Source organism: Hyperolius riggenbachi, chromosome 3, assembly GCF_040937935.1.
Source record: "Hyperolius riggenbachi isolate aHypRig1 chromosome 3, aHypRig1.pri, whole genome shotgun sequence".
Lineage (NCBI taxonomy): Eukaryota > Metazoa > Chordata > Amphibia > Anura > Hyperoliidae > Hyperolius > Hyperolius riggenbachi.
In genome coordinates this window covers 182,089,120-182,103,429 of record NC_090648.1, presented here as the reverse complement: position 1 = coordinate 182,103,429, position 14,310 = coordinate 182,089,120, and positions in this window count along the sequence as shown.

Below are 14,310 nucleotides of genomic sequence, written 5' to 3'. Positions count from 1 at the left end.
GGCACTTGTTTTTTTCTTTGTGTTAGGCTCCCTGCACACTGCATGCGATTCCAATTCTGATTTATAATCGTTTTTTCCATCCGATTCCGATTTTTAATCGTTACTGCATGCTGCGTTATTTCCTCCGTTTTTCTGTTGATTGTATTCAGGGAAAATCAGAAATTGCAAAACGGACTTGCAGTGTGCAGGGAGCCCTAATCTTTGTCCTAGCATATGGATTACACCAAGTATGAACTGATTTGTCCTTTGCAGTTGACCTCTGCTATATGAGTGTGAGTCACTTTATTTTCCATGCTAAGTGGCATACACTACTCTCACCTGTTACTTGATGACCATCTTTTGAAATTCCCAGAAATGTTGAGTAATTTCAACCAACCTCATTAACCAGCTGAAAACTGGGGGGGGGGGGGGGGGGGATCTGCTAAGTACTTACATTAATCACTTTGTGACCCGCTGTCTCTAGCCCCTTATGGACTAGATTTTTTTTTTCAGAAAATGAGCACTGATCACTGTGATTATCCCACAGTGATCACAGGGTGGATATGGAGGTCTGCTGTCAGCGGGTGCCAGCATCGCAGTATCAGTGCAAATGACTGGAGCGTATACTTTCGGAATGTGGAAGTTGAAATCTACGCTCTGGCAGGGATATGCGGGCATAAACAGAGCATAGATTTCCACTAGCTTGGTCCGGAAGCTGTTAAGAGGAACTGAATATGCTCTGTTTACAATGCATGTTCACAGCTTTGACACACACAGTTTTTGAGGAAAAAAAGTTCCTTCAAAATTGCAATCTTGCCATACTTCTCCTTGCATGTCACTGGGCTTCCTGCATGTCACTGGGCTCCTGCCCTCTGTCCTGGTAAATAGGTTGGTAACCACCCCCCTTTTATGACCAAATTACCTCACAGTGGTGTCATTGCAGTGTGCCAGTGCTTTCATAACATAATAGTGGCATAAGGGGGTAGATAAGAGGTGGGGATGGAATGATGTGTGGGGAGATGGAAGTTACCCTTGCATCATAACTCAGATGAGATATTTATGCATGCCCATCAGTGAGACACCACTAATGCCTGCAGGGTCACAAGACTCACAATGTCTACTACAGTGATGAAGAGTAAACCAAAAACCAAGTTCCTACTGACCTTCACACTGTGTCCCAGATTCTCTGGGTCCTCCAGTTACCCTTTTCTGTCTCCATTATGTCACAGCTTCCAAGTGCCGTCTGCAGTATGTCACAGCTTCCAAGTGCCCCCTGCAGTATGTCACAGCTTCCAAGTGCCCCCACAATATTTCACATCCTCCCAGTCCACTCCACTCACAGTTAATCTCTGCTTCCCAGTCCCCCCCATGAGATGATAGTTAGCAATAAAAATAAATAAATAGAAAAAAAAAACTGATGAGATTTCTAAGTTTTCCACGTTGAATAAAAGTCCATTATGTCCATGTTGGTGAGATTTACCCACTCCATGTCAGAACAGGAAGAAGAGAGAATTTGTTGCAAAGAGGAACACTGACAAGAAGAAACCACGTCTAATGCTAAAAATATGTAAAGAAAAAACTAGGGCTGTATCTGATGGCCACATCGACCAGTATATGGCCACCTTTATTTTCTACACACCACACTAAAGGTGGGCATACAAGTGTGGTTAGCAGCCTGATCCAGCAGACAAAAAAAAAATACCTGTATATACTGTACATGAATATAAGTTTAGAAATTTAGGTCTGACTCGCTAAATAAAAGTACAGAAGTTGACTTGTACTCTACCTAAATTTCAGTCTCATAGCCATCCCCATTTGCAACAATTTATCTAGTGCTAAGTAAAGGTGGCCATACGTCAGAAGATTATGGGCAGATTTGACCAAGAGACAAATTTATCCCTCATCGTATCTGAGTAGAGATAAATTTGTCTCTTGGTTGAATCTGCCCATATACTGCAGGCCGATTCCCGTCCGATTTCAGCATGAAATCATCAGGGAATCGGCTGAGCCCGCCGCGTCCGCACCGCCTCTGCCCCAATGTATAAATGTGCCCCCCCGTGTGTGTGCATTTATACATTACCTGTCCTGTAGCAGCTTCCGCATGGTAATCCTCTGTATGAAGCTGCACTCACTAGGCATTCATCAAACTTAGATGAAAAGGTGTATAGATCCGACGTCCCAGACACCTCAGGACAAATAACTTGCAAAAGAAATGTACTGGTCTGCACCACCTTAGAAATATATCTTCATCTGTTTGAGTAAAAAAACATACAAAGTTTAAAAACAACCGTTCGGCAAGACAGTCCACTGTTGCGGCTCCTGCCCATCCTTATGTTGCCCAGTTCTGAGATAACAAACCAACATACACAAATATATATTCATAGATAACCAGTCACAGGCTGTATACTAATTAGAGGACCTGATGGGGAACTGCCTAATTGCATATCAAAACACACCTACCAACTTCCTATTGGTGGAGCGTGTATGCAGAACCCGGCGAGATGGACGGAAACGACGTTCAGGCTGACACCGGACAGGTAATGTATAAATGCACACACTACATTCATTTATACCTTGCGGCGGGGGTTTCGTCGTCTCGTTCGCAAATTGGCTGCCGTGCACCCGTCCAACCAACTTCGGCCCGACATCTTGCAGCATGCGCGATCGACAACGCGGCCAATTTCTGTCCCGAAATTGGTTGCTTTGTCGGTCGGGCATGCATTTGGCAGCACCAATTTTCATCCATTTTGATTATAATAATGGTCGATTGGTTGGTTGGTCGGCTGATGTATGGCCACCTTAAGGGTGCATACACATATCCAATTTTGATTGGCCAATCACTGACCAATTTTACCACCTCTATGTAGTAGGAGAGCATATCTTTATTCTATTGAGCTAAACTCCCTATCAGTTAAAAATCTTTGCAAGATGCTGTACACATACAAAAGATCAGTATCTGCATAAGATCAGTTCCTGCAAATTGCATTCATAGTCTGTGATATCTTAAGATCTCATACACACCTTGTTTAACGGACATTCATCTGCAGATCAGATCCACCAGGATGGATCCTCTTGAGGACCCTGGGCTTAAACACCCCTAGTGACCAGGCTATTTTTGCCTAATTAGGCCACTGCAGCTTTAAGGGCTCGCTGCAGGGCCATACATGTAAGCACACAAGTGATTCTCCCCACCAACAGAGCTTTCTGCTGGTGGGGTCTGATTGACCGAAATGGCGGGGGGTACTGGGCTGCAGTACTTACTACAGAGGGGGAGTGGATAATTGCTAAACTTGGGGGCCTGAAGGAGTTATTGGCTGCACTTGAGGCCAGAAGAGTTTAACCATTTATGCCACCTGGACGTGATGCTCACGTCCAGACAGCTGCTGCTGTGCGGGTGGGTGCCTCCGCGCATGATCGTGGTGCCCCTCGTTATCCCAGAGATCAATAAATAGGAATATAATTCCCATTCATCGATCTAAGTCCCCGCTAGAAAGACCGACAGCTTCTTTTCAGAATCCGCCACTTTTCTGAAAAAAAAAAAAGTTTCCAGTCGTCCTAGTACATCCTAGTACAACTGGCCAAATAGTGATACTAAATCTACATACACTTTTTAATGAAATAAACCGATATTATTACATTTAAAATTAACTGTTTACCTCCCACACCAAAAATTACCCAAAGAAAATTTTTTAATGAAAAAATTTCAAAACATTACAAAAAAAGAAAAAAACAACAACATAAATAGTTACCTAAGGGTCTGAACTTTTTATATATGCATGTGAAGAGCTTATATTTCGAACATTTTTTTTAATTATAAGCTTGTAAATAGTGATGGACGCAAATCTGAAAAAATACATCTTTATTTCCAAATAAAATATTGGCGCCATACATTCTGATAGGGACATAATTTAAATGGTGTAATAACCGGGACAAATGGGCAAATAAAATAAATAGGTTTTAATTATGGTAGCATGTCATATTTTAAAGCTATAATGGATGTAAACTGAGAAATAATGATTTTTTTTCCATTATTTCCTTAATATTCCTGTTAAAATGCATTTATAAAAAAATAATTCTTAGCAAAATATACCACCCAAACAAAGCCTATTTGGTGGTGGAAAAAACAAGACATAGATTAATTCATTGTGATAATTAGTGATAAAGTTATTGGCGAATGAATTGGAGGTGAAAATTGCTCTGATGCATAGGTTGAAAAATCCCTGTGGGCTGAAATGGTTAATGGTTGCTATATACTATGCAGTGCAGTCATTGAAGAGGAGCTGTTAGCCATACGATCTCAGGAAAAAATATATATATATAAGTAGATAAATACTTGCTCTACTTACACAATATATGTATTGCACTGTCCACCTTTTGATTTTAGTGATTTTTCTACAGTAAGCATTTCCTATCTTAAGTGTGGCTATTTTGAAGCCAATCCTGATGTCATTTCCTCTCTTACTCTCTTCTGCCTGATTGTGTATGCATTTCCCGCTCTCCACTATAGAAAGTGCATTGTCTCAGCATGAGAAATATTGACCAATAAGAGAAAAACAGAGGTGTGGGAGGGGAAAACAGGAGAAAAAAGGCTTCACCAATCAGGCTGCCTAGAAAAATGCGCATGCGCAGACCTGTCATGCCGGCCGGCGTGATGACCATGAGCGTGAAGATCCAGGAAGAGTTGCCCGACACCTGGCCCGGGTGTTGCTGGTAACGGGAGCCACTGGCGGGACACGGACAGGAGCCAGGAGGATGCTGGGGGACCTCGCGGCCTACGGTGGTCTGGAGGAGGCCCAAGGTAAGTTCAATTTTTTATTGTAGCTACTGCTCAGGGTCCCTTTAAGTCTGAGGGGTAAGTAGAGAAGCAAAAAATGACAACCCGGCATGCCCCGCAATTTGCTTTTTGCTTACCAAATTTTGTGTGTACCAAATGAGTCGGGTAAACTGGGGAATGAACATTTATCAACAGGAAAAGTAATAGTGATTTTAACTTGTGGATTACCTGGTTAGCATCCTTATTACTTGTTTACCAGATAAAAATAAAGAATTGATTTTTTTTATTTTATTTTTGACAGTTACACTTTAACACATCCTGATCCCCAAATGCAGCTGTCAATTCCTCCTGGTCACCAATATGCATCCAATAACTTTGCTGGGTAGTCTAAAGGTGGACACACACCTTACAATTTTTTAAATATCTTTTTAATTCAAGAATTACAATCACTTTTTCTGGCTGGTTGGTCTGATTTTTAAAAATTACAATGTATCACACACATATGTGCAGTTTTTCCCCAATTATAAAAAAAAATGATTGAAAACTTGAAAAATTGCTTGAGTATGTACATCAAGAAATTGTCAACTACCCAGGTAGGTAACAATCAGAGCTGCAAGGGATACAGCGGGGGGGTAGGGGGGGGGGGGTTTGAGGGCAAGAGGGGGCACAGTGCATAGGTAGGGGAACACTGGCCACAAAAAGCAGTGGGGAGGGGGGCCCACTCTCTACCTCCCTCACCTCAGGCTCCCCATCATCGCTTCCCCCTCCAGCATTGAAGGCAACATTAAGTGGGCAGAGAACTCAGACATACTTCCGCGTTCCATGCTGAGGTGGTTCTACTCTGTAAGCGCCTGCCACTACTTCCTGTTTATCAGGAAGTAGCATCCGGTGCTTACAGAGAAGAACCTCCCACGCATGGAACGCTGAAGATGTATGTCTGCGCTCAATAACCGCTTGATGCTGCCGTCAATGCTGGAGGAGGAAGCGCTGACGGAGGAGAGCAAGTTGAGGGAGGGGGTAGTGGGACCCCTCCCCTTTGCTGTGTGTGGTCATTACTCCCCCTTATGCGCTGCGCTCCTGGGACACTGAACTAGTTGCCTATACCTATCTATACTGGTAGCACCAATACCTGTCTATACTTGGGGCATCTATGGCTGGCTATACTAGGGGTATCTCTACCTGCCTATATTGAGGACACCTATACCTGTCTATACTGGGAGCACCTATACCTGTCTTTACTGGGGGCACCTATGTCTGGCTATACTGGGGGCACTTATACCTGTTTATACTGGGATCACCTATACCTGTCTATACTGGGGGCATCTATGCCTGGCTATACTGGGGGCACTTATACCTGTTTATACTGGGATCACCTATACCTGTCTATACTGGGGGCATCTATACCTGTCTATACTGGGATCAACTATACCTGTCTATACCGGAGGCATCTATGTCTGGCTATACTGGGGGCACTTATACCTGTCTATACTGGGGGCACTTATACCTGTCTATACTGGTATCACCTATACCTGTCTATACTGGGGGCATCTATGGCTGGCTATACTAGGGGTACCTCTACCTGCCTATATTGAGGACACCTATACCTGTCTATACTGGGAGCACCTATACCTGTCTTTACTGGGGGCATCTATGTCTGGCTATACTGGGGGCACTTATACCTGTTTATACTGGGGGCATCTATGCCTGGCTATACTGGGGGCACCTCTACCTGGCTACACTTGGGTCACCTGTGCCTGACTATACTAGGGGCACCTCTACTCTGTGGGTGGGGGCCCCAACCAAAGTTTTGCAGGGGGGCCCAGTGATTTCTAGTTACTCCCCGAATCTACCCTACACCATTCAATTTTCATATAAATTGATCCGAAAAATCCAACACACCTCAGTGTTTTCTCCAGGCTCTTTTAGCCGGGTGCTCCACCCGGCTAGTGTTGGTGAGCAACTGGCTGTCATTGGCTCACCTCCTCCTGCTGTAAGCAGGGTTGTGCAGAGAAGCACCCACCCTGCATCCTCTCACCTCGCCCCACCCAGCTACATTTGCATGCCACCCGGCTTGGGAGAACACTGCACTGTGCAGAGAAGCACCCACCCTGCATTCTCTCACCTCGCCCCACCCGGCTACTTTTGCATGCCACCCGGCTGGGGAGAACACTGCACCTGATCTTCTTTTATCAGATAAAAATGGGAAATTAGATCAGATTTCTCGAAAGAAAGAAAAAAAAGCTTTCATTTTCCGTAAAATTTGATCATTTTATTGTGTGGTGTGTGGCCACCTTTTATTCTTGAGTCAATAAAAATTCCGGCTTAAATTCCAGGTCAAATATTTGATTCGACTTATACATGAGGTCAACTTATATTTGCGTATATACAGTACTTCCGGACTGGATACCCGTGAGTCACAATCAGCTTACCACCTTGCGCCTCTGAGCCTTGTTTGTTTGTTTTTAGTAGAGCTCCAAGAATAGATAAAATTGCCACACCCACAAGCTTTATACTGCCTGATTCCATGCTGCCATTAATATGTCAATTTCATTTAAAAATTTTTTTTATCAAATCAGATTTAATCAAACTATCCAAAACCAATCAGAAGAATCTTGAGTGGGCATTCAATAGTCAATAAATAATCGGCAAATTCACTCAAACTGATTATATGTGTTGGAAATAACAAAGTGGTGCAATGCTTACCCTTATATTCTTTTAAAGGACAACTTACCTCAGAGGGTTATGGAGACTGCCATATTTATTTCCTTTTAAGTAATGCACATTGCATGGTTGTCCTGCTGATTTCTGCCTCTAACACATTCAGTCATAGACCCTGAGCATGTGTGATTCATACACTACTAAGGTCAGAGGGGAACTGGATTGCCAACCTTGGTGATTACCCGTAACCTCCAAGCTTCTGAAAAAAAATGATGAAAGAAACCAGGACCCCAATATTGCAATATATGTGTGTGTGCGTGTATATATATATATATATATATATATATATATATATATACTGTATGTACTCGCGCATAAGCCTAATTTTCCAGCACAAGCAATGTGCTGAAAAGTTACCCCCTCAGTTTATATGCGAGTCAGTGGAGCAGAACGCATGGTGGAGCAGGTTTTGTTACTGGCATTGGAGCGTAAGGATCACACACTAGTAATCCTGCTCTTGTCATCTGGCTCCCTGCGGTTTCCGTGCCTCCCATTCCCTGCAACATGGTGTGCTGAGTGTGCTGCTCAAGACTATCTGTGTCCCCCGGCTTGTAGAGCAGAGCGTGCCAGGAAACTTTCATCGGTGCAGTGATCCGGAATTCTTGCTGTGTGGCATCTTGTGACACAGCTGGGGCATATCTGGCTATGAGGAGGGGAGCTAACTTGTACTGGGGGCACATCTGGCTTCTGTGGCGGGGGCTATACTGGGGAGGAGGCTTATACGCAAGTCAATTCCTGTTTTCTTAGGAAAAAGTGGGTACCTAGGCTTATACACGGGTCGGCGTATATGCGAGTATATACGGTGCCATATATATATATTCAAAAATGTGGATTGCTAACACTTGCAACCACCGTCAGTGCATGCAGGAATATAACTGTCCCTACTTGGTCTCCCGGGACTGCAGCTGGTGCTAGCAGCCTAGGTCGCTTTCCATAGTACTTTTCAAAGGACTAAAAAGTCTTCAAAACTACGAAGCCCAAAGGGTATGGACTAATCTAAATACACTGGTACAGGCGCCCTAGGAATATAACTGTAGAGACTATAATTTTAGGTAAGAGATATTTGGCTATATGCAATTCAATTTCACACCTGAGTTTTCTCCTAGGTGATATTTTCACAACCTGTGAATAAAATGCCTTTTTGACCCTGAGCAAAGTAATAAAATCAAAATAGGCACTTACCTGGGGCGGCCAATCAGTGCGCAGCGGGGGCGTCGTGACATCACACGGCTGGGGCAGGGCTACTTTTTAAAGTGGACCTAAAGATGTTCAGGTCCAAAAACAATTGTAAAAGAAAAGAGTGAAATCGCCCTGTGTATCTATATATACAGTGGCTTGCAAAAGTATTCGGCCCCCTTGAAGTTTTCCATATTTTGTCACATTACTGCCACAAACATGAATCAATTTTATTGGAATTTCACATGAAAGACCAATACAAAGTGGTGTACACGTGAGAAGTGGAACGAAAATCATACATGATTCCAAACATTTTTTACAAATCAATAACTGCAAAGTGGGGTGTGTGTAATTATTCAGCCCCCTTTGGTCTGAGTGCAGTCAGTTGCCCATAGACATTGCCTGATGAGTGCTAATGACTAAATAGATTGCACCTGTGTGTAATCTAATATCAGTACAAATACAGCTGCTATGTGACGGCCTCAGAGGTTGTCTAATGCTGGATACACGTTGCGTTTTCCCGTGCGATTCGCGGGATCTATTCCGTCAATTCAATTATTTCCAACATGTTCGATCGTGTTTCGATGGATACAGCCGTCGATTTTGCATAGAACATGTTGCAAATAATCAAATCGACGGAATCGATCCCTCGAATAAGAGAATCTTGGGAGCAACAACATCATGAAGTCCAAAGAACACACCTGACAGGTCAGGGATAAAGTTATTGAGACATTTAAAGCAGGCTTAGGCTACAAAAAGATTTCCAAAGCCTTGAACATCCCACGGAGCACTGTTCAAGCGATCACTCAGAAATGGAAGGAGTATGGCACAACTGTAAACCTACCAAGACAAGGCCGTCCACCTAAACTCACAGGCCGAACAAGGAGAGCGCTAATCAGAAATGCAGTCAAGAGGCCCATGTTGAGTCTGGACGAGCTGCAGAGATCTACAGCTCAGGTGGGGGAATCTGTCCATAGGACAACTATTAGTCGTGCACTGCACAAAGTTGGCTCTTATGGAAGAGTGACAAGAAGAAAGCCATTGTTAACAGAAAAGCATATGAAGTCCCATTTGCAGTTTGCCACAAGCCATGTGGGGGACACAGCAAACATATGTAAGAAGGTGCTCTGGTCAGATGAGACCAAAATGAAACTTTGGCCAAAATGCAAAACGCTATGTGTGGCAGAAAACTAACAATGCACACCACTCAGAACACACCATCCCGACTGTCAAATATGGTGGTGGCAGCATCATGCTCTGGGGTTGCTTCTCTTCAGCAGGGACAGGGAAGCTGGTCAAAGTTGATAGGAAGATGGATGGAGCCAAATACAGGGCAATCTTGGAAGAAAACCTCTTGGAGTCTGCAAAAGACTTAAGACTGGGGTGGAGGTTCACCTTCCAGCAGGACATCGACCCTAAACATAAAGCCAGGGCAACAAGGGAATGGTTTAAAACAAACATATCCATGTGTTAAAATGGCCCAGTCAAAGTCCAGTTCTAAATCCAATCGAGAATCTGTGGCAAGATCTGAAAACTGCTGTTCACAAACACTGTCCATGTAATCTGACTGAGCTGGAGCTGTTTTGCAAAGAAAAATGGGCAAGGATTTCAGTCTCTAGATGTGCAAAGCTGGTAGAGACATACCCTAAAAGACTGGCAGCTGTAATTGCAGCAAAAGGTGGTTCTACAAAGTATTGACTCAGGGGGCTGAATAATTACACACACCCCACTTTGCAGTTATTGATTTGTAAAAAATGTTTGGAATAATGTTTGATTTTCGTTCTCTTCTCACGTGTACACCACTTTGTATTGGTCTTTCACGTGGAATTCCAATAAAATTGATTCATGTTTGTGGCAGTAATGTGACAAAATGTGGAAAACTTCAAAGGGCCCGAATACTCTTGCAAGCCACTGTGTGTGTGTGTATATATATATATATATATATATATATATATATATATATATACATGTACATGCATGTACAGTGGTGTGAAAAACTATTTGCCCCCTTCCTGATTTCTTATTCTTTTGCATGTTTGTCCCACTTAAATGTTTCTGCTCATCAAAAACCATTAACTATTAGTCAAAGATAACATAATTGAACACAAAATGCAGTTTTAAATGATGGTTTTTATTATTTAGTGAGAAAAAAAACTCCAAATCTACATGGCCCTGTGTGAAAAAGTAATTGCCCCCCTTGTTAAAAAAATAACTTAACTGTGGTTTATCACACCTGAGTTCAATTTCTGTAGTCACCCCCAGGCCTGATTACTGCCACACCTGTTTCAATCAAGAAATCACTTAAATAGGAGCTATCTGACACAGAGAAGTAGACCAAAAGCACCTCAAAAGCTAGACATCATGCCAAGATCCAAAGAAATTCAGGAACAAATGAGAACAAAAGTACTATAATTGAGATCTATCAGTCTGGTAAAGGTTATAAAGCCATTTCTAAAGCTTTGGGACTCCAGCGAACCACAGTGAGAGCCATTATCCACAAATGGCAAAAACATGGAACAGTGAAGAACCTTCCCAGGAGTGGCCGGCCGACCAAAATTACCCCAAGAACGCGGAGAAAACTCATCCGAGAAGCCACAAAAGACCCCAGGACAACATCTAAAGAACTGCAGGCCTCACTTGCCTCAATTAAGGTCAGTGTTCATGACTCCACCATAAGAAAGAGACTGGGCAAAAACAGCCTGCATGGCAGATATCCAAGGCGCAAACCACTTTTAAGCAAAAAGAACATTAAGACTTGTCTCAATTTTGCTAAAAAAAACATCTCAATGATTGCCAAGACTTTTGGGAAAATACCTTGTGGACCGACAAGACAAAAGTTGAATTGGTGCGTGTCCCATTACATCTGGCGTAGAAGTACCACAGCATTTCAGCAAAAGAACATCACACCAACAGTAAAATATGGTGGTGGTAGTGTGATGGTCTGGGGTTGTTTTGCTGCTTCAGGACCTGGAAGGCTTGCTGTGGTAGATGGAACCATGAATTCTACTGTCTACCAAAAAATCCTGAAGGAGAATGTCCAGCCATCTGTTCATCAACTCAAGCTGAAGCGATCTTGGGTGCTGCAGCAGGACAATGACCCAAAACACACCAGCAAATCCACCTCTAAATGGCTGAAGAAAAACAAAATTAAGACTTTGGAGTGGCCTAGTCAAAGTCCTGACCTGAATCCTATTGAGATGTTGTGGCATGACCTTAAAAGGTTGGTTCATGCTAGAAAACCCTCAAATAAAGCTGAATTACAACAATTCTGCAAAGATGAGTGGGCCAAAATTCCTCCAGAGCGCTGTAAAAGACTCGTTGCAAGTTATCGCAAACGCTTGATTGCAGTTATTGCTGCTAAGGGTGGCCCAACCAGTTATTAGGTTCAGGGGGCAATTTCTTTTTCACACAAGGCCATGTAGGTTTTGAGTTTTTTTTCTCACTAAATAATAAAAACCATCATTTAAAACTGCATTTTGTGTTCAATTATGTAATCTTTGACTAATAGTTAAAGGGGAACTTCAGCCTAAACAAACATACTGTCATTAAGTTACATTAGTTATGTTAATTAGAATAGATGGGTAATATAATTTTTTACCCACCCTGTTTTAAAAGAACAGGCAAATGTTTGTGATTCATGGGGGCAGCCATCTTTGTCATGGGGGCAGCCATCTTTTTGGTTGAAAGGAGGTGACAAGGAGCAGGAGACACTGTTCCAACTGTCCTGTGTCCTTATAACCCCTCCGAGCTGCACACGCTAGGCTTCAAATGTCAAATTCAAAATGTAAAAAAAAAAAAATTTGCACCAAAACAGCAGAACAAGAGCAACAACATCAGAAATCCCATCATGCTTTGCACAGCATCAGGGGAAAAAAGCCCGGGCAGTTTTCTTCTGTGCAGCTAAAAATGAGGCTTGGATAAGAGAAACAAGGTTCTGATGCTGTGAAACTTTTAAAGAAACACCACGCCTTTTCAGTGCTGCTGAGTCGATTTTTAGTCCGGAGGTTCACTTTAACGGTTTTTAATGAGCAGAAACATTTAAGTGTGACAAACATGCAAAAGAATAAGAAATCAGGAAGGGGGCAAATAGTTATTCACACCACTGAATATTCATTTGGTTCCCAACTGCTTCTCAGCTAAGTGCTTCTGCCATACTGTTACCGATTTTTGCCCTGATTTTGACTACTTTCTGCCTGCCGCCTGCACCGACCTCTGCCGTTTTTGACAACTCTCTTATTTGTACCGTTTCAAAATGTTTAAATGTCTTCATAAATTGAATTAATTCACACACTGTGTGTTCTAGTCTTTTATTTATATGCAGAATGTCTACCAGGCTTTTATTCTGTCATATTTTGGTAAATTATGACTTAAGAATTGGATGCCGAAAATTCTAGAAAAAAATGTACAGCTTTTGACTCCTAATTCCAGACAGAAATGCACCACCAGGGAGGTTAAGTGTAAATTATGTGACAGGAGAGTGGGGCTAGTTTAATAAATAAACTGGTGGACAGCAGAAAAAGCAAGCTTGATTAAAGTTTTTAATAACAAGCAAACAAGAAAAAAATCCAGACTTGATGTTTTCTTTGGCAACTTAAAACTCATGTACATCATTTTGCAACAAATTATCAGTTTTGTAGAGTGATAACTCCTATTCAAACAATGTGCAACATTTTAACTTAGGAGTAGCGATTGACTATAGAAAGAAAAATTTGGAGTGTTACTCACATGAAATGATTCCTCTTATGATACAGAGCAAAAATGACAGCTGGAGTATCCTAGGTGCGTAATGACAGGTGACGACAAAACGACAACAGATGGTTATAGGCAGGTAGTAACAGAAGACAATGGCCTCAATTCACTAAGCTTAACTCCTGTCTTTAATAACTCTTCCGAGCTGTTTTACAGTTATCACCATGGTGATATTGTTGCAAAAAAAGCGGAACAAGCACCACTAATAAGGTGATAGTAATAATGTCTAAGCGTGCTATGAGCTCAATATACACATTGAAACCAAAAAAGGAAGAAAGCAGCTCTTCAAGCACCACACTAGACCAAAATATAGAAATGTATCAAAGAGTCATCTTTATTGAACATCATCAGAATCATAAAAACATTTAAAAACAAGACCATAATTCTGGGGTCCCCAAAATATACATGAGTAGTCCACTAGTACTGATAATGATAGGCAATTAGTAGCGCTACAGTACTAAGTGTAATAGCTCTCCTAAGTGCCAAGAATAAACACAAAATAATATAAACACAATTACAAAATCCTCTGTGTTCCAAACTAGGAATAAATATAGACGTTATACAGAACAACGAGGTGTACACATCATGATACCAAATGGTATAGTGCAAAGTGACAACGTGCAATAAATGATATACGGAGTAAACAACTCAATGTAAACACAGCAAATGAATAGACAAGAGATGCAATGTTGGACAAAATCGCAGTTGAATAGCAAGGTGTGCAAAAGGAGAGGAACAATGATGGAGGAGGAACAGAGTACTCACATGAAGATGACACTTAGGAGAGATGGGGAACCCCAGGCGTATGGAACGCCTTAGTGCACCTCGCGGGAAAACCGCCCGCTTCTGACCACCATGGTGATATAGTTGTGATAACTGTAAAACAGCTCAGAAGAGTTATTAAAGACAGGAGT